At 36.7% G+C, this 21,121-nt stretch overlaps 1 protein-coding gene across 18 annotated transcripts in view; it reads left to right on the top strand.

The window, feature by feature from the left end:
• NRXN3 (neurexin 3) overlaps positions 1-21,121 on the top strand; it is a 1,566,790-nt gene that overhangs the window by 961,194 nt on the left and 584,475 nt on the right. The gene's annotated exons all lie outside the window — the stretch shown is intronic.

Here is a 21,121-nt window from a genome sequence, read left to right as displayed (position 1 = left end):
TTAATCTGTACATAGTAAATCTTTCAAAAAATAAAATTTGTGGATAAAGGTATAGAAAAGTAGCCTTTCTCTTTTATTACCAATGCCTGACTTATGCCAATTGAATCTATGTTTGCATGAATTTGTGAAAGCAAGGTTCAAACAATATATACTGAGACATGAAATCAGCAATATTATTTTTAAAAGATTGTTAAAAGTCAAAGTCAGTCTGTTTGGAATGTTTCTTAGGAATATGATATATTTTTTTAATATATTCAGAAATATTCAGTGGTATTAAAAGCTTTGTGACTGGTAGGAATTGGCTTTTTAATGAAGGTTATCCTTACTTCATCTCTCTAAGATTCATGTCATTACATTTTATGACAATCTTAATAAAATTATTAAAAACCTGTGGGTATCAATGCATCAGTAAGTATTAGTTGGAGGCCAATGGCAAGGCCACATCTCTACAAAAAAAAAAAAAAAAGAAAATAGAAAAATTAGCTAGGCATGGTGGTGTGCACACCTCTAGTCCCAGCTACTTATAAGGCTGAGGCAGGAGGATGATGCCACTGTACTCTAGCCTGAGAGATGGAGCAAGACTCTGTCTCAAGAAAAAAAAAAAAAGAAAGAAAGGAGGATTTATGTGGCCAGTGGAGTGCTGATAAATGTTTACTTAATATGTGGCTTTCTGTAGCATTTACTAATTTTCGTGGTGTATATACTTCCACCAAAGCTGATTTTGATTTACCACCATGGCATCTTGGAAGGCAGAGTTGGGGAGTGATATACATAGTCAAACAGCTCTGGGGAGCTGGTGCCAGCCCCTTGGCGTGCCACGGTGTGTGGCTCATGCTCACTCCTACTCCTAATCACGAGGTAACACTTGCCACAATCATTTATGAGTAGAAAGATAGACATAAAATTTAAAAAATATCCCTACTACAAGAAACTCCCTTCAGGTGTTAATATTTCTTAAAAAGGAGAGATGGTTATTTTAGTTATTTTTATAATTGTGAAACTTCTTTTGCTTGCTCTGGTATAAGGACACCACTAACTCTTTCCAAATTTGCTTGGTGTTTCCTTTCTTGACCTCTGTCTGTCTCCCCTTCCAGCTCTACTTCCCTCTCTCATCAAATACTTCATTTCATATGGCAACAGTTGCCAAGGAACGTAAAGGATTTTATGAGAAATTCCACCGTTCCATAGAAAAGTAAACACAAAAAATGCCAGTTTTATCAATACAGGTGGCATCCAGCTAGAAGTTGGTGATAAAAGGAAACATTTGATTGCCCAAAGAAACCAGAACATGATTTTGGCATAAGAGAATGGACTTGTTCAGTATTTAGCCATTTATTCTTTCCTTGTGAGAGCAAACATCTGAATATGCTCATTTTCATATTTTAAGTCATCATCAATTACAGATTTGCAGGTGTATTTTTTGCCGGCTGCCTCCAGTGGTCGTCAGTGAAAACCAAGCAGCTGTTAGGTCGATATTGAAGAAAAAAGCACCCTGAATGTTGCCCTCCTGTTTTCTTCTCCTGGCACAGGTAGAGCTATTTATGCACAGGGAAGGAAATGAAGGGCATGCATCCAGGTTCTTTTCTAGCTGTCTCCTTAGAAAGCCCTGCTTTTTGGACAGCCCTCAAAGCGTGACACAGCTGAGACTTGGTATAGACACACACGCAGCATCATATTTTATTTTGTTGCCTGCTTCCTTCTGGCAATCCTTTGGCAGGTGGTATCAAATACTTCTCTCTGAACAGCATCACCAACTGAGATTTCCCTTTGTGTTTACTAAATATTTAGGCATAGTAGATTGTGTCAGCAATGATTCCTTTTATGCTTCAAAGGTTGGACAATTTTTCTTCCTTGACGCTTGACTGTTGTTGATTTGGGGAAGTGGTAATAGCCAGGTGGATACTGTAACAAGGAATTAGGATCGATAATTCTCATTATAGCAACTTTTCCTTAGCCTCTCCTTTATACTTGAAAATCGAATATCTTATAGTTGGGAACCTAATTTTATGGTGGCTCTGCTTTTATGATGTTTTTATTCAATCTATTTATCAGACAGTTTTTACTTTCCAATAATATTAATATTGATGTTTTTTAAAGATATACCTTAAAGCTGTAATTTTTGAGCTAAAGAGCATTACCATAAAGATACCAGAAAAGGTAAGTAGAGATATACAAAAGAACATCATAAGTAGAACAATTTAAATGGACTTATTCCTGAATAGCTGTTTAAAAAATTAGTCACTCTTGTCACCACAGTTTAGTACCAAATAGGACTATATAATTTTGATGTAAAACATCAAGCAACTCATAATTAGCATCATCATCATCCATCTTTATTCACCATCATTCATCACCATTATTATTATATTTTTATTGCTTGGATTAATCCAGTCCTAATAGAACATAATGGCATGGAAATTATTTAATTACACTCTAAGTGCAAACTTTATCAAGTCAGAAATCATTCAGTCCTATGACATAAATCCAGAAATACCATCTCCTGGAAGAATTAGCTATATATGCCTTTAAGGTATTTAACTTATAAATGGATAGCAAGATATACATATTTCTGATGGCTGACTTTTCTTCTATTTCCCCATCCCTTTACATTTAATTTTGCCTCTGAATCAAGGAATCTCAAACATAGTGTTTAGAAGAACCACTTAAGACCTTTTTGGATATATAAATTTGGGGTGCTTATCATTGTAGGTCTCTAGTAGGGCTCTTAGAATCTTTATTTTTGACAAACATCCCAGATGCTTCTAACAAGTGGTCTGGAAGAACACACATGGAGAAACACGACACTCTGCCAGCATGAAAGGCATTCATTTTTCTGCCTATGTTTTTGTTATACCATTGCCCAATAAAATTTGACTATCAATAAATAATCATTGCAGTTACTAAATTATCCAAATTATTAAAGTTACATTGGACCAAATTACATTGGTCATTAATTAATAATAATGGTAATGAATGATAGGAGGTGTATATATATGGTGCTTACTAAGTGAGACACTCTTTTGAGGGAATTGCATGTATGAATCCTCCCAATGGCCTTTTGAGGCAAGTAATGGCATATCTCCATTCTCTAGATGAGAAAGCTCATCAGGAGGAGGATGATCATTGAGTCATAGAGATAAGAAAGCAGGCTTACTAACTCATTTCAACTCTAAGATGATGATGATGATAATAATTGTATTTACCATTTATTATATTCCTACTATGTGCTAGGCATTGAACTAAATGCTTTGTCCACCTTATGAATTTATATCTGCCAACCTAGGGAAGTGTTATTATTCCATGTTATCAGGGAGGAAACAGGAGATCCTGAAGATTGAGTACATTGTCCAAAGTTGCACAGGTGTTCTGTGGTTGAGTTCAGATTTGAACCCAGTCCTCTTAACCATAACCAATATGCCATGTCACCTCTAGTCTTCATTCATTGTTAGTTTTCCTTTATAGCTAAATTCCAATGGCTGCTCCAGATGAATTCAAAGCACTTGCCTTCATCATTTCAAAGGAGTTCAAATCCTGAAGACAAAATTTCTGTGAACTCTGTCAATATAACCCCAAACTAGATAAACCGCTTTTAAAGATTTCTGCAGCTAAGGCTACTCCCATCCCTGTTGTTGCACTAACAGTGTAATTTTCCTGGTATTGCTGGGAGCATTAAGGAATTAAAACACTTGAGGCTGGATTTGTCAAGAGATACATTTTTGCTTTGTTTTGGTGCAGTAGCTGTTGTTTCTGGTATTTTCCTCTTTCCTTCGTTCTATTTTTTCTTTCTCCAATCCTGGCGTAACGGGCAAGTTCCTGTGTGTGCTCAGGAATCTGTGGCAAAGGGAGCAAGCACAATAATTTGTCTGCCACTATTTGGATGTTATTTGGATGTTAATATTGTCTCAGCAGCCAGGAAAACAGACAGAGCCCCTGTGAGCATCATTGTATTTGAGCTGCAGCTTTAGTTGCCAATGTGCAGTTTTTACTGTTGGCATTTCCACCACCTGCTATGGGTAATAACCATAATAACCGTCTAAAGGACAAATCCCCCTGTCTGTGATTTTTCTTTCTAGGCTTCTTTGGAGAAAGACTGTGAAATGATTTATTCCTCTGTACATATAAAGCTACAATGTATTCTCAGGTGCAGAGTTTTGGCCTCTGATACTCTATGTTCTTAGGTTAATCCATTAACTTGCCTGGGGGAAAAGGGACAGGGAAGATGGATGAAGGTGTTATGAAAACAGAGAGAGAAAGATCTTAAAAATATCTAAGCACTGCCTCTTCTTCCCTGTTCACATCTGCTCCTAGGAAGTCTTTTGCAGGAAGCTGGGCCTGTTAATAGCTGTACTTTATACCTGTTGTTTTAGATGAGACCCATTCTTTCTCCCTATATAGATATAATAGGTAATTAACCTTTCTTCCTGCATCCTCCTCAAAAGAAAACAAATACACAAACACACACACAAATCATTTTGTGCTCAAATGAGTATTGGAAACACTGGATAAGACAGTGCTAAGTAGGATTTTTCATTGCTGGCCTTCTCAGAACCTTAAAAAAACCTCACTAAAATTGTGAATCTCTAGGAAGAACATATAGTATGCAATATTCCCCAAATGTATTTGACCTTGGAATGCTTTTTTAGGGACTCATTTTCTATAGAATACACCTTGGAGAGCATTGGGCTAGATTACACTTTTTGTAATTTGGTTTCCAAATTTGTTGTTTGGGTAAGTTGTCTTGTTAGTTCAGTTTTGGTGTCTAAAATGATACTACAAGAACATTATCTCATGTCCACCTTGTTTTCCTCCCACCTCCTTTTTTCTCTTGTCCTTAGAAAAATCCAAGTATACCTAAGAAGAGGATAGCTGAGTAAGTGGTTGAGGTACTTGCCTCCAGAGATGGACAGGTGTGTTAGTGACCCTATATGCACGTAATCAGTAGGTGGGCCTTGTTAATGAGATCTCAAGAAATTGTATTATAAAATGAACATATCCTGGAGTTCTCTTTGTGTGCATTTTGAAGGTGTTTTTCCTTTTCTATGAATAAGTTTAATTTGTTATGCTCATGGAATAAACATAAATTTATGGAGTCAAAATATAGTAAAAATACAATGTGAATTTTTTTTATGTAGCATTCTTAATCCAGCATATTATAAATTGCTTCAAAAAATCAATTAAAACTATAAAGAAGCTCTTAAAAGGAGCTTCTTAAAATGATAGGCAGTACATTTTAGAACACATGTAACAGAGGCTGGGAGCTTCTCTGACAGGCATCATGAGTCCTGTCCCAGCTCATTCTTTCAGAGTGTCAGCACTACATCCAGGAGGATAGACTGGCCCTTGTCAAAGCCATAATGTAAAGTACCCTCATGCCCATGTAGCATTTCATTCTTGGAAATCTTTGCTGTTTGGTGCTAAGAGATCAATCATAAAGACATTTTTATCCCCTTCCAAGTAAATTAATCTCATTAAAAACATGCTGAAATGAAAAAGGTTTATTGTTAAGCTTGGTAGAGTCATAACCACACATATTCTAAATTGAGGTCTGTCATAATATCTATTTTTTCAAGGAGACTCTTAGTTAAATATACACAAAAAAACCAAACCCAAAACCCTTTGTGATTATGAAAGTAGTGAGTTCACTGCCCTGATGTGTCTTGATTATTGCTATATGGTTGTACATGTAGAGAGAAGGTAGCAGTGAGGACAATTCTATGGTCACCCAGGAAGTGTTCCACTGGCACAGGAAAGAAGCCTGTCCCACTTTTGGAAGATAAAGAGCCCAGTCTATGAGTTAGAGGGCAAACATGGAGGACACTCAAATTTCTTTTCTGTCTATTCTAAAGTGGTCTTTGTTTCAAAAAGCAGAATCCGAGGGAATATGCTGCAAGTCAGAACTTATTTGGTTTTTTCCTTAATCCAGATCCATATCCAGATGAATGTAATTTCCTCCCAGTTCTGGCAGTAGGATACCAGTCTTGGTTTTCTTTGCATTCTGTGACTGTGCTTTTGCTTATATTGGTCGGTACTTTGGTGGGAAGATGGAAGTGCCTGTATCAGAGGTGGATAGCTTTGTGACATTTTCAGCCAAAAATTTCTTAATTTGTTTTTTATAAGTTTTCTCATTTTTTGACTTTCTATTAACATTCAATCTTTTACTAATGTTTTGATTCCTCTTCTGCACTTTCTCCAAATTCAGGAGAAAGAGGACAGGATAGAAAGAGTTCTAGGGGAAATATTGAGCCCAAGTTCCAGTAAGGTTAGGGGAAGTATTTATTTTGAACTATAGATGTGTTTTCATTTCTTCCTGAGACTGGATACTCAATAAAATTGGCATAAAGTAACATCCTGTATTAAGAAGATTCTGATCAAAAGAATGTTCCATTTTGGGGTTATTAAGCTTTCCTATAGATATCTTTCCTAGAGATATGGATCTCCACAATATTGATGGTCCATTCCAGCACTATTTGAGCAAAGGGCTTTGCCATATATTTTATAATATTAGCACCTTCCTCAAATAATGTTTGTTAAATGATTAAATAAATTCAACAATGCTTAGAAACAATAGAGATGGAAAATAGAGTGGGTTTTATATATATATATATGCATATATATGTATCTGCTAATATAGATTAGCAGTCTAATATATATGTATACACACATATATATATATTAGACTGCTAAAAGTTTTAGAAGTAAATGTTAGAAAAAGATTTTGTGAAGTTGGAAAATAGAAACAGTAAAAGAATGAAAGATAAAAAGATAAGTATTTTCTCCAGTGCTTTTCTTGGCATGACTGTCCTGAAGTTGTTCTAGTTATCTATTGTTGTGTAACAAACCACCCAGAATATAGTGTCTTAAGAGTAATAAGCATTTTACGAAGTCAGGATTCTATGGGTCAGTAATCTGAATAAGGCACAATGGGAGTGGTTTTTCTCTGTTTTGGTTATGTCTGGAATCTTAACCAGGAAGAACATAAGTGCTGGGAGTGATGAGCACAGCAGGGTCTTGGAATCGTCTGGAGGCTTCTTTACTTAGGCATCTATATTTGAAGTCTGGAATGGGTATATTTGAAGGCTGAATTTAGCTGAGACTGTCTGCATGCCTTTTCCATGTTGAGTCAGGCATTTTATGCCTGGTGGCTGGGCTTCTGAGAGAGAAGTCCTGAGAGGAAGTATCTCGAAAGGAAGCACTAGAACAGAACCAGATGGATGCTGCATTGTCTTCTCTGGCTTAGCCTCAGAAGTACCTGGCGATACTTCCACCACATTTTGTTGGTTACAAGCGAGTCACTCAGACCAACCAGATTCAAGGGGAGAGAGACTTAGCCTCCACTTCTTGATGGGAGAGTGTCAGGGTCACATTGAAAAAAGGGCAAGTTGGGTAGAAGATATTATACCTGACTTTGAAAAATACAATTCTCCACATTGTTTGGTCATCTTGAAAAAGAGTGAACTGACTGTATCTTTATGCTATTTCATTGAGAAGTACATCAGAAACTTCATCTTGCTAATACAAGACAGATCACTTAAAGTGCTCTGTATTTTTGAAATACTGCCTTTCTTCATCTTTCTAAGGATGCTGTAAGATAATGTATGAGAACCGATCAACATTACTTTCTTCAAATATGTAGTATTATAACTATAACAATTATTATAGCAACATCATAGAAGAGAAAGTAAGAAATACATGGGAATATACAAGTGAGAAGAGAAATTAATGAGCAATCAAAAAATGGAAATACTTATGTCAGAGCTGAGTAACATACATAAATGGCATTCTAGTAGTTCACAATCTTATTGTGAAATGTACTAATCTACAGAGCTAAAAATGAAACAAAACAAAAGAATCAGATGCCCTGATTCCACCCCCAGAAACACTGATTTAATTGCTCTGAGGTATAGACCATCTATCAAAATTTAAAAGCTCCCAAGGTGATTCCAATTTGCAGCTAATCTTGAGAACCATTGCTCTAAACCCTTTGTAAAATGTGTTAAAAAGGAGAAATATTTAATTGTACTGTTTAGTTGCATTAGTGAATTTTCATCAATAAGCTCTAAATTCTAATCTAAACAGACAATCTTTTGCCTCTTCATTCTTCTATAGATTAGTCCACAGTGGATAATGTTGGATTCATATCTGACATGTAGACATATGGACAAAGCCCACATGCCAGTATGTAAAACTCTGAAAGAAACCTACTTACTTGATGATTTCATTGAACCACTGAAATGTTGACCCTATAGTTGCCCTAATTTTGACTTCTAATTATATGGAATGTTTACATTTTCTTTCGACCAGTTGTTGGAAATATTCTATATTTGCAAAAAAAGCATTTGAATCATTCAAATGTATAAGCAGATTTTCTTGATTGCCTGGTCAGCTTACTGGGCAGCTCCACTATGAAGTCAGACAGATCTGGGTTTGAATCCTGGTTCTGCAGTCTTTTAATAACTAATATCTTTTAATAGTCTTTAAAAAAAAACCTCACTATTCCTCCATAAATTGGGAGAAAATAGAATATTTGTTTCAGAAAATAGTTGCAGGAATTAAAATCATCCATTTTTTCACTTAGTAAGCCTTTACTGAGCACATGACTATTCCCAAATTGTGTTCTGCACATGGAGTATATAATGATGAACAAGACAACCACACTTAGCCAAATGGGAGAAAGAGGCAATAAGTGAGTTAAAAAGAAGGAGGCAGTGTCATTTCTGATAGAAGCTGGGATAAAAAAGGATGAAGAAAAATAGTGTGATTGGGAGAGTGAATAGGAAGAAAGCCTGTGACCCAAATGATAAAAGATGTTTCTGCAAGGACCATACTAGCACATCTAAGTCAGTAAAAATTGTTAATGCAAAAGCCTTAAAAAAAAAAAAAGTACATACAGTCTGGATCTAATCAGCAATGTGAAAAGTGAGAAAAATAAAATTGGACAGGTAGGCAGGGGTCTGATTACATAAGCCAAGGGGAGGAGTTGAAATTCATTATACATCTGATGATGAGCATTTATAGAATTTTAAGGAAGGAGATGAATTATTTTATGTATGGAAAAGCAAGAATGAAGTGGGAATCCAGTTAGGAGGCTCTCATAATTGTTCCAATGAGATATTATCGTGCTTTGTTTGTGTTAGGGTGGTGCTGATGGAAGTGAAAAAACATAAGCTCAATCTTTCTGCAAACCAAAACTGCTCTAAAAAAATAAAGTCTGTTTTTTTAAAAGTTCCTAAATATAAGTAAAACACTTAGATTTACACTGTGGGCACTCAGTAAATGCTATTATATTTTTACATTATCATTACTATTACTAAAATCTGGAGGCAAAATTTTGCTTGTCATTAGCATGACATTTGTGAAAATAGTTAATAAATCAAACAAGGAGATTTTTTCAAATTGTATTTATTATCTTTATAGGTTTTCCCTGAAAGTACACTATGTTACTAAGAGGCTCTATAGTTTAAAATCTCTACAAAAGGAGGCTACTTACTGGTTTGAGTCTTCTAAGGGAATATGCAAAAATTCACAAGTTTTTTGGTGTTTTTTTTTTTTTGAGACAAGGCCTCTCGCTCTATTACCTAGGCTAGAGTGCAGTGGTATCATCATAGCTCACTGCAACCTCAAACTCCTGGGCTCAAGTGATCCTCTTCTCTCAGCCTCCTGAATAGCTGGGACTACAGGCATGTACCACAACACCAAGCTAATTTTTCTATTTTTAGTAGAAGTGAGGTCTTGCTCTTTTGCAGGCTGGTCTCGAACTGCTAAACTCAAGTGCTTCTCCCACCTCAGCCTCTTAGAGTGCCAGGATTACATGTGTGAGCCACTTTGCTTGGCCACATTGAAACTTTTAATGGACACGTTTCTATTTCTGTATCTGATGATCAAATGATAATATTTGGCATCTCAATACAGTTTTGCCATTGAATGGTGTGGTTCTATGATAATGGTGAATTACAGACCACTTCAATTCAAATTAGTTTAATGATAGTATAGAGGCAGAATTGTTTTCTCATCAAAGCAGGGAAAAATCTGCAAAATCAGGATAAACACTCTTTCGGAGTGTTACATTTGAAAGTGTTGGTGTGAAGACCAATGCAAATTCCCATGGCCTTTATCAGATGACTTGTGAGGGGTTATTTTACATGGTCATATGACTGAAGGCTAGTTTATAATTAATATAATGGGTCTGCACTAGAATGTAGTTTATAGTTCCCAGCCAAAATATCTCCACCTTTCATTTTTTATTGGAAAACTACTTGCTATCTTTATTTCTTAGTTTCACACCTGTAAACTGAGATTGAGATCTGCTTTCCAGTTTAAAGGATGCTGCTTGCATCAGAGAAATCATCCTTCAACACTTGGAAGACTTTAAAAAGGGAGGCTTCCTTGGCAAAGATAATATTTTGCTCCTCATGTTTTCTTTTGCTTTTACTTTTGAATAGACTTTATTTTGTAGAATAGTTTTAGGTTCACAGTAAAATTGAGCAGAAAGTATAGAGTTCTCATACGCCCCATGCCCCATGCCCCACACATGCATAGCTTCCCCTATTTGCAGCATTCCATATCAGGGTGGTGTATTTCTTATAATTGACGAACTTATATCGATCCATCATTATGACCCAAAGTCCATAATTTACATTAGAGTGGACTCTTTGTATTGTGCATTCTGTGGGTTTGAACAAATGTATAATGACATGCATCCACCATCATAGTATCCTACAGAATAGTTTCATTGCCCTGAAAATTCTGTGTTCTGCCTGTTCATCCCTCCTTCTCCCAAACCCTGGCAAACAATTATTTTTTTATTTATCCATAATTTTGCTTTTTTCTGAATATCTCATATTTGCAATCATACAGTATGTAACATTTTCAGATTGGCTCTTTTCATCTGGTTATACACATTCAAGGTTCCTCCATGTCTTTTCATGGCTTGATAGCTCATGTCTTTTTAGTGCTGAAGAATAATTCATTGAGTGGATATACCACAGTTTATCTACTCACCTGCTAAAAGATAGCTCAGTTGCTGCTAAGTTTTGGCAATTATGAATAAAGATGTTATAAATATCTGTGTATGGGTTTTTGTGTGAATATAAGTTTTCAATTCCTTTGACTATATACTAAGAAGCATAATTACTGGATTGTATAGTTTACTGTATGCTACGTTTGTAATAAACTGCCAAACTGTCTTTCAAATTGGCTGCACCATTTTGCATTCGCACAAGAAATAGATGAGAGTTCCTGTTTCTCAACCTCCTCACCAACATTTAGGATTGTCAGTGTTCTGGATTTTGGCGATTCTAATAGGTATATAGTGGTATCTTACTGTTTTAATTTGTATTTCCCTAATGCCAAATTATATGGAGAATCCCTTATGCTTATTTCCCATCTCTATATCTTCTTTAGCAAGGCATTTGTTCAGATCTTTGGCCATTTTTAATCAATTGTTTTCTTTTTAATTTTTTTAAAAAATATTATGGGTACATAATAGTTGTACGTATTTATAGAGTACATATGATGTTTTGATACAGGCATATAATGTTATTAATGAAATAAGGAAAATTGAGGTATCCATCACTCCAAGCATTTATCATTTCTTTGTGTTAGGAACATTCCAGTTCCACTCTTTCAGTTATTTTAAAGTATACCATAACTTATTGTTGACTATGGTCACTTTATTGTTGAATTTTAAGAGTTCTTTATATATTTTGGATAATTAACCTTTATTAGCTATATCTTTTAAAGATATTTCTCCCACTTTTCATTCTCTTGACAGTTTTTAATTGTATAATTTGAAAACAATGGAATAACCAAAGCCTTAGTAATATAATTTTGAGAGCACATTAACTTCTATTTTCCTGGTTTCATCTGAGTTAGAAAACTGACCCATACTGACTTCTTCTTTCACAATTATTCCAGTGAAATAAAATGAAAAATATTAGGAAGTTTTAGCAACCTCAAAAAAAGTTAGAGCCAAGAGACTTGCATCTCTACCTAAATAGAAGGAAAGGCAGAAACCAAATATGCAAAGAGTTTATCTGAACCATACCTTGGAGCTAGGGATGTTGTTCATTACTCTGCTAAATCTATATTATGGATTTTTTCCCCTCCATGTGAATGTTTCAATGATCTAGGTTAGATTGTTGAAGTACAGGTTCCTGTTGGGCATTTCTAAGTTGTTTTAAGATTCTCTTATGCTTTTCCTTTACTCTTCTCTTTCCTTTTAGACATTTACCACTGTCTTCCCTTTTAGAAATTCTTTTGACAATCTAAAAGGATGCAGTTATTTATTTCTATGAGCAATTAAATACTTTTACTGGGAATGTCATGTTTCTGAATCGCATTTCTTATTTAAAAAATGGTATTTACCAATTGAATGTGGACTAATGGTGACCCTGACCCACTAGCAATAATTGAGGTCATGGGGACAAATAAAGAACAGTTTGCTCCCTGCCCTTTTCTGGAATCAAATGTATGGTTTAGACACTGTTAAGCACTCTGCTCCAACTAGTTGCAGATTATCAGCATTATACATAACGATAACAAATCAAGCCACTATTTTAGCACACAAAGGGAATTGCCTCTCATAGCTGTGGCAAACACAGAATTTTGAACTTTTCAGATGACTGGTATATTTTTTTAAGCACCTGTGTTTTAATAACAAAGTGCTTTAATGTGTTCTATGTGTGACAGAGAAGGAGGAATGATGTTACCATACGTTATTTCTGAATTTCTATTTTATTTTATTCTTGGGTGGAAAAAAGGAGAAACGAATCATTATCAATAGAGCAGCTCAGAGTGGACCTATAGATCTATGGCAGTGATAAGAGATGATATAGATCATCACTATGACCTTTTCAACTCTTGGCAACAGTCTTCTTTAAACAGTTATAGACACAAGGGTGATTTTTCCTATTACGATTGTAAAAAGAAGATCCAGAAGTTAGGACCAAAAGTCTGGAAGTCTTTAGCCTGGCTTGGTTCTCAGCCAACTGTATAAATGTGGACAATTCTTTTTTCTTTTCATATGTTTCAGTCTATTTCACTACAAAATGGAGATAATGAGAATTGGATTACAGTTGTCAATAGGAGGCACAGATAAGTGTGAATGACTTAGGGATATATAAAGTCATTTATGACTTTAATAAATTATAATACAAGAATATAGTTACTGGTTTAATTCCTTGTATATGATATTCTACATATTCTTACTACTTGACAGTGAGGGCAGCATTGACTGGCCATAGTGATGGTGGGTGGAGGGAATCACCTACCTGAGCTTAAGGAGATGCCAAAATCTAGGACCTATTCTGAGTTCCAAATTGTACTTCATAGAATAGTGTCCTGAAAGTCATATCCTTCCCCAAACCTCAAAATGTGACCTTATTTGGAATAGTGTCATTGAAGATTTAATTAGTTAAGATGAGGTCACTTTGGAGTAGGGTGGGCTCTTATTCCAATATGACTGATGTCCTTAGAATAAAAGGGGAAGAGACACAGAGACAGACATAAACACAGAGGAGAACATCATGTGAAGACAGGAACACACAGGAAAGATGGCCTGTCTCGATGAAGGCAGAGATTAAATTTATGCAGGAGTAAGCTAAAAAACACCAACAATTACCAGCAACTATCAAAAGTTATATCCATGTGGTATCAAACCTCAAAAAGAAAAAAAAAAAAAAAAAAAAAAAGTTATGCCCCTGCTAACATCTATTTTATTTTTCTAATATATATATACACATAAATATATATGTATATATACATATATATGTATATATACATATATATGAATATATATATCTATATATATATTGATATATACACACATACCTTGATTTTCAGACCACAAGCTTCCAAAATAGTGGTAAAATTAATCAAGTTGCCCAATTTCTGGTACTTTGCTAGAGCTGTCCTAGGAAACTAATATAGGAGTCAAGGAGGCTGCTGAGCTCAGTTGGCTACTGAGGGACTTCCACAGACATCTCAGAGGTGGAGTGGACAGAACTAGGTTTTGGAAGCCAGAGGAGGAGGCAGGATCCAACAGCCAGGGAGACTGACAAGGAATAATCATAAAAAGAGTTCTTGGCAGTAGCCTGTTCCAGATGTCAGTATTCCTGACAATTTCTATCTGCTCACTATGAAAGGCACTTTAATGGACTGAGATGAATTAGACATATTCTGGTTTGAAAAAAATTCTTATACATGAAGTAAGATATAAGCAAAATCCAAGGTATCTTGTTTTACATTGAAAAAGCAAGCACCTGTCCCTAATCATACAGCTTCCTTCCTTGGCCACAGATAACGTCATGAGCATTTAACATAGTTTGATTCTAGGCTTCTCTTTCTACTCCATCTTTCTCAATATCCTGAAGGGTCAGTGTTCCCAGGAATTACCCTGGAAATGGTCAGCTTATATCTTGCTTTCCTATCGCTGCTGCAAGAAATCACTACAACTTTTGTGGCCTCAAATAACACAAACCTATTATTTTACAGTTCTGCAGGTGAGAAGTCCATTATGGGTTGCACCAGTCTAAAATCAAGGTATCAACACTTTGCATTATAATGCAAAGTGCTTCCTTTATGGAAGCTCTAGGGGCAAACAGTTTCTGCTCATTTGGGTTGCTGGCAGAATTTAGTTTCTTGTGGTTATAAGATCAAGATCCTGGGCTTGTTTCCAGCTGTAAACTAATGGCCATTGCCAGCTTCTAGAGGCTTCTTGGTCCATGGCTCCTTTCCTTCATCCTCAAAGCCAGCATTCTTCTGCCTGCTTGTCCCTTTTTAAAGACTCATGTGATTAGTTAGGGTCCAATTACATAGTCTAAATTTTTCTCCCTTTCTTCAGGTCAGCTGATGAGCAACCTCATTTCTCTCTGGAGCCTTCTTTCTCTTTTGCTGTGTAGCCTACCATATTCACAAGTTCTGGGGAATAGGATGTGGACATCTTTGAGGAGCTCTGATTCTGCCTTCCACAAGTTATCTATAGCTGAGCAACAGGACTGAGTAGAAGGGAAGCTGAACTCTGAGGGGGAAAACAGAGCTTTATCAAAACATAGCAAATGTCAATGATAAGCAAAAAGAGAAAGCCAAGCTACACACACACACACACACACACACACACACACACACACACACATGCAGAATGGTTTTTTAAAGTCTATCCTTTTATCAACTTGCTAATTTAAAAATGAAAAATAAAATCTAATTAATGGAAACTATTTAACTCATAACATCAGACATATCTTTGGTAGGCAAGAAATTACTTTTAGTGCATGGAGGACAATATAGACTTGTTTGGCATCCTACCTTCAGGACTATCTTTTAGCCTTAACTTTCAGTGTGTTAAATGTGAATCCCTGTTGTTTCTCTTCTTTTTTTAATTTTAGCGTATTATAGGGGTACAGTGTTAAGGTTATATATATTGCCCATGCCCCCTCCCCCCTCGAATCAGAGCCTCAAGTGTGACCATCCTCCAAACGTTGCACATCTCACTCATTGTGTTTGTATATACCCCCTCCTCCCCTCTCCCACCTGCCCGTTACCCAATAAATGTTATTCCTGTATGTCCACTTAGGTGCTGCTCCGTTAATACCAATTTGCTGGTGAGTACATGTGGTGCTTGTTTTTCCATTCTTGAGATACTTCACGTAGTAGAATGGGTTCCAGCTCTATCCAGGAAAATACAAGAGGTGCTATATCACCGTTGTTTCTTAAAGCTGAATGGTTTCTCTTCTGACTGTTCCTTCAAACCCAGTGTGTCCCAATAGAGCAGAGGTTATTTCAAGTTAAAGTTTCCTTGCTTAATTTCATCCAGTTACCACTAGAATCATTTCATCTCATGTGTTTATAATACTATTCATGTATCACCTTCTACTTTCCTGCCCCTTGCCAACAACCTAAGAGGTACATTACTGACAAAGCCTCAGGGTGAACAGGCATTGTCACCTGCTTTGGTTTCAGCTCCGTTAATGACTTTATCACCAGATGTGGACAAATGCTCATTTCTAATTTTCCAATGCAGGTTTCAGCTATATTTTGGCTCTCATGCTCTCTTTACATCCATTTTGAAATGAAACAACACAAAAGTAAATTTTAAAAACCTATTTTAAGTGAGTTTATTCATTCCTGTGACAATTATCATTGAGCACCTGCTATGTCCTAGGCATAGTTCTAGGCACTGAAAACACACAAGTGATTCAGATGCTCAAGGTCCCTATTGTGTGCATTACCTTCAGTGCATCCTTGTTTTTATTAAGTTTTCTTTTCCCGTCCTAGTAACTTCACGGTAACACTTGCCTGTGTAGATTTATGTCTCCTTATCTTGGCATTTACACACCTTTGTTACTCTTCCCATTATCTACGTTCTATATGCTGAGTCTCATTTAGCCATGGCTCAATGTTTTAGCCAACTCTGTAAAGAGTCTATTAAGAAAATGTCACCAAAGGGTTAAATATGGTAGCTCTGATGTGTTTATTATTTGTCAAGGGGTTTCATTTTAGCCCAAAGGAATGACTTACCATGGGTGGAATTGTTCATATCCTAATCAGATCACTAAGGGCAATATTATTTTGTGAGGGCCCCTTCTTAGACCCACTCTGATTTCTCCTCTTCAGGTCTCTTTACCTAATGTCTCAAATAATAAGACCAGCCCTGACCTCAAATGTGGCAGTTAAGTAGATGCCAATGAAATGTTCCCTCAAAGCAATAGAAGGCCATTTTTTCCAATAATGATTTAAGCAGATCAAAGAAAATAGGATAGTCACATCAAAGGAAGAAGAAACTGAATATTGCAAAAAGATCTATGCATTTAGATATCTTTGCCTGCCCTGACAGTCTATTTCTCAAATTAATTTGCCTGTTAGGTAAAGACCTCCTTAATGGAACTGATATTGGTGATCTCCCAGACCTTAGTTCTTGAGAGATAGCTAACGCCTTCCCCGAAGTGTTAACCATGTAGCTTATCCTTTTAGAGGCTCAGTTGTTCAAGTCTCAGTGATATAATGTCCTATATTTGAATTGTTGGAGGCAGGAACAGGAATGGGCGCTCAAAAGATGTTTTTGGAATGTTTAAATAATTGGTTGTTCAAAATCTAAAAAAAAAAAATAGAAATAATCGTTATGAGGAACTCAGTCAAATATAAAAACGTACATTAGGTTTAGATGTTATGAAGTAGCAGAAGCTTTGATGTTCCAATGGCAATCAGATACTTGACTAAGACAAAGAATTAATGCAAACTACTTCACCAGAAATAGCTTCTCACCGCATGTCAGAGGACATTGAATTGTGTCTAAGTCTTAGAAGAGGCAATTGGTATGTAAAGAGAATTAAAGAGACATCCAACATGGCTTGAGTCCTTTTTCCACATATATACAGAGAGAGAAAGGGTACATTTGTGCCTTGGGCTCATTAGCAAAATACATTAGCTATAGCTGACTGATTTGCACCTGGTGTCTGCCTGAAGTCTCCAAAGAGAGATTTACATTTAGGCTTTGAATTTGTATGGAACTGGAGGCTGGGAAACTTCGAAAGCTCTTCCTATCAAAAATCAGACAGACATTTGGAAAAGTAAATATATCCTATTTCTTTCTGGATTACACACTCACTAAAGGTCAGCTTTTAATTTTTTCAGAAGTGAGCAGTGTTGGCATGCATATCACACTTTTATGTACATCACTTTCAAAATGAGATTTGAGATGGAGTTTAACCTGGAATGGAGCAAAAAGATTATCTATTACAACCCCTTTTTTATAGATTACCAAACTAAACTCCAGAGAGGCTAAGGAAGAGATTTAAAGTTGTATAAGTATTTAGCAGCTTGACAATCCAGAACTAGGACCCAAGTTAATCTAATTTCTATCATAGTGATTTTTCCCTATATTGATTGACATTATAGTTATTTTGCATAAATATCTCAAATATAGAATATTTCTCCTTTTCATTAAAGGCCATCCAAAATAGTATGTTCTCTAATCTCCATTTAGCTCAGTTCATAATATTTCTATGCCTTACAATCAGTTTAGTTAGAGTAGAATTTAACACTTAATTGATCATGCTTCTGCAGGTTGGAACATCCATTTTATTTTTATGCTTAACTTATTCATTTCCGATTTGTTTGATTTAAAGTAGGGTTGAGGAGGACACACAGCTCTGGGAAACTTCACTATGAAGTGGCATCCAACTCTAGCCAGATGCTTTTATCTAATCACCCTACTCCCTGAAGTCTCTGATAATTATCAATACATTGGGTGGCAGATAAATAGCAGTGTCTTGAGAGAAGGGCAAGGCTGGAGGAACTCTAGGGGTGAATCTTTCTGCTTGTCAGAAGGAAGGAGGAGTAAAGACAGATCCGTCCTGTTTGTCAGGAGCAGAAAGCATGTTGGAGAAAACTAACTCCTGAGAAGAGGATGTGTCAGGAAGATGAATTACCCTAGAAAACCAGGACTCTTCTCCCAGTGGACAGCAGCCCACTTGGATATAATTTGCCAGCTGCCCGTCTTGTCCTAGTGTGCCTCTGTCTTTTTCCTCTTCTGCACTGCCAGCAGCCAGCCTCTGCTGTGCAGATCTAATGCTCCTATAGAGCCTTCGGTCTCTCTAAAGGGCTGCTAGACCTAAATGGCCGAAGAAACCAGTTGGCAACAGTGACTATTCAGCATGCACACTCTTCCTATCAGCACTCCCAGGAGCTCCCTGAGAGACAGACCCTGTGGGGAAACGTCTTTAAATGAGCACCTTATTAGAGAATGATCCTGTTAGGTGAATAAAAGGCTGATTACATACCCAGAGGTGAGCCATAATGAGGCTGAGAGTAACTAAATGAAGCAATCTGCTGCACTTTGTATCTGGACTTCAGCCTGAGCATTTCAAAGTGGCATCTGGAAAAGGAAAAGGCTCTGGGGGAACTATACAATAGATTGGAAATATCTCATTTTTTTCTCCAAAGGGAATTTAGGGCAGATTTTTGTGGGTAACAGTTTTGAAGAAATAAGCCTGGCGTGAGAGCAACATGTGGAGTGGGCGTTGGTACCTCACATCACCAAACCAACGCTCTTCTATCTTTCTTGGAACCTGAGAGACCCAGTGGTCCCTCTGCCTGTTTTTTTAAAGCCACAAGGGTTGCCTGGTCAGAGGATTCTCACATGCCATCTCAGCTACATAAACTGAAGATTTGTCAGGAAGTTTGGAGCACTGGTCATTATGTTCCCTACAGGACTGAGCAGGGCATAAATCTACCTCCTACCTTGTGAGTTAGCAACATAAAGCAAGGGCTACAGATTGAGCCAGCCAACCTTGGCTGTCACCTTATGGTCTTATCTATGATTTAAATCCTCCATGGGAGTAGCTGCAGCCTGGAAGCTCATTCCATTGAGAAGTTTGCTGCCTTTTGCAATCCATGAGGGAGCATGTCTTATTTATTGAATTGTCCTAACTAATGCATTTCATGGAGCAGTCATCTTTGTGCTTCTCTCCTCTGCTGCCCACTTTCTACCCTACAGGTACAGGTCAGGCTCTGGAGCATAAAGAGGACTTGCACCTCTGAACCAGAGGTTGAGTTCTCAAAGGGGTCATGCCACTTGCTAGTAGTGTGGTCTCCTACTGTTCAGTATTTCTGAGTCTTATTTTACTCATCTGTAAAATGGGGAGAACAATAGTTGTCACACCTTTTACCCTTTCTGCAGTATGTAAAGATACTGAGAGTGCTTTATAAACTATTAGGAACCATTGCAGGGTAAACTTTATTTATTTAAGGCATTCGACTTATATTTTTAAATACTCTAGAGTATCTTATAATTCCTAGTTAATGATGTCTAAGGACTTTTTCACTCTTTAGATACAAAAAGTACAGTTCGTGTGAAAGCAGGATGTTCAAAAGCAAGGCTAAAAAATTTGATTTCCTGGATCATGTCTTTGGGCTGTCTTGACTCTCCATAACTGCTTTTAGTGTTATGATTTTATTAGGTAAAATAACTAGGTAAAATTTTATCCTGATGCTAAAGAGAGCTCTTTAAAATAACCTCAGGGATATGAATAGACCAGTTGCCATTTATTTCCTTAATATGATTAGTTTCCCAATAGTCATAGACTGAGATAGCATTTGTTTCTCGTAAGTTTTAGTCTACGCCAATATGGCTGCTTATTAGTGTCAGAGTGACGAGTGGCACAAATGGGCATGATGATAATTGAGGAAAACCAAACATCTCCCCCACCCTCCACCTCACAATCATTTAGTAGTCACCTTTGGTATAAAAGTGCCCCACTGCTTCCATAGGCTAATTTCATGCTTATCTGTCAGAATGATGGAGGATGGCGATGCTAATTTGTTTCTTGGGGCAAATCTTCCCTCAGACTAGGGACTAAGGCTACCAGGCAGCTCAAACCTAAGAGAGAAGAGTCAGAGACATTCAATGATTTAGTCAATGTGTTCTGACTTCTCTGCTAATTTGCTGAAAAGAAGGCTATCTTCTCAATTTTGTCACTTACTAGCAACCATGTAGCTTGTCTTAGAAGTGTGCTTTGATTTGAAGAGATAAACCACTTTTAAAACATAAGTTAGCAGGCTTTGTTTTATGAAATGGTGCTGCTTTATTTGGGGCAAGTAAAATCACCATGCCATTGGAAAGAAGATGCTAAGCTGGTGGTGGCAAGGTGAGGGCTGAGGGATAACAGGAAAAGAAAGTCGAGATCTCAGCAGCTAAATGAAAGAGAAAAGAAATACTTAGCATTAAAAAAAAAAACAACAACAACTAATTAGCTACTACGTTATTGGTCTCAGAGGACATGAACACCTAGGGAAGCAATTTGAAAGAAAGAAACATAAAGAGTATTTATATGCTGTGAGATGAAAACTGAAGCTTAAAAACTTAAGAAATTTGGCCCAGGTCACATGGAAGGGGAGAGTATTAGAATCTGGCTTTAAGCCTGTGTTTTGTCCGACTGTGGCACTAAAGAGTGAATTGGCCAGTTTTTATCCTGTGGCATCTGGAATAGCTACTTCTTGCCACTTTTTCCATGCTCTCAGCTTATTCCCACCTCTTTTATATTTTTATTTGTTTGTGTAACCCTAACCTTAACCCTAATAACTCCAGCTCTTTAATCTGGTATTTTTAAAAGGATTTTAAGATCTCTTT

This window comes from Microcebus murinus, chromosome 6 (assembly GCF_040939455.1).
Source record: "Microcebus murinus isolate Inina chromosome 6, M.murinus_Inina_mat1.0, whole genome shotgun sequence".
Lineage (NCBI taxonomy): Eukaryota > Metazoa > Chordata > Mammalia > Primates > Cheirogaleidae > Microcebus > Microcebus murinus.
Note: the sequence above shows the minus strand (reverse complement) of the source record. Positions and strands in the feature narration are given on the sequence as shown.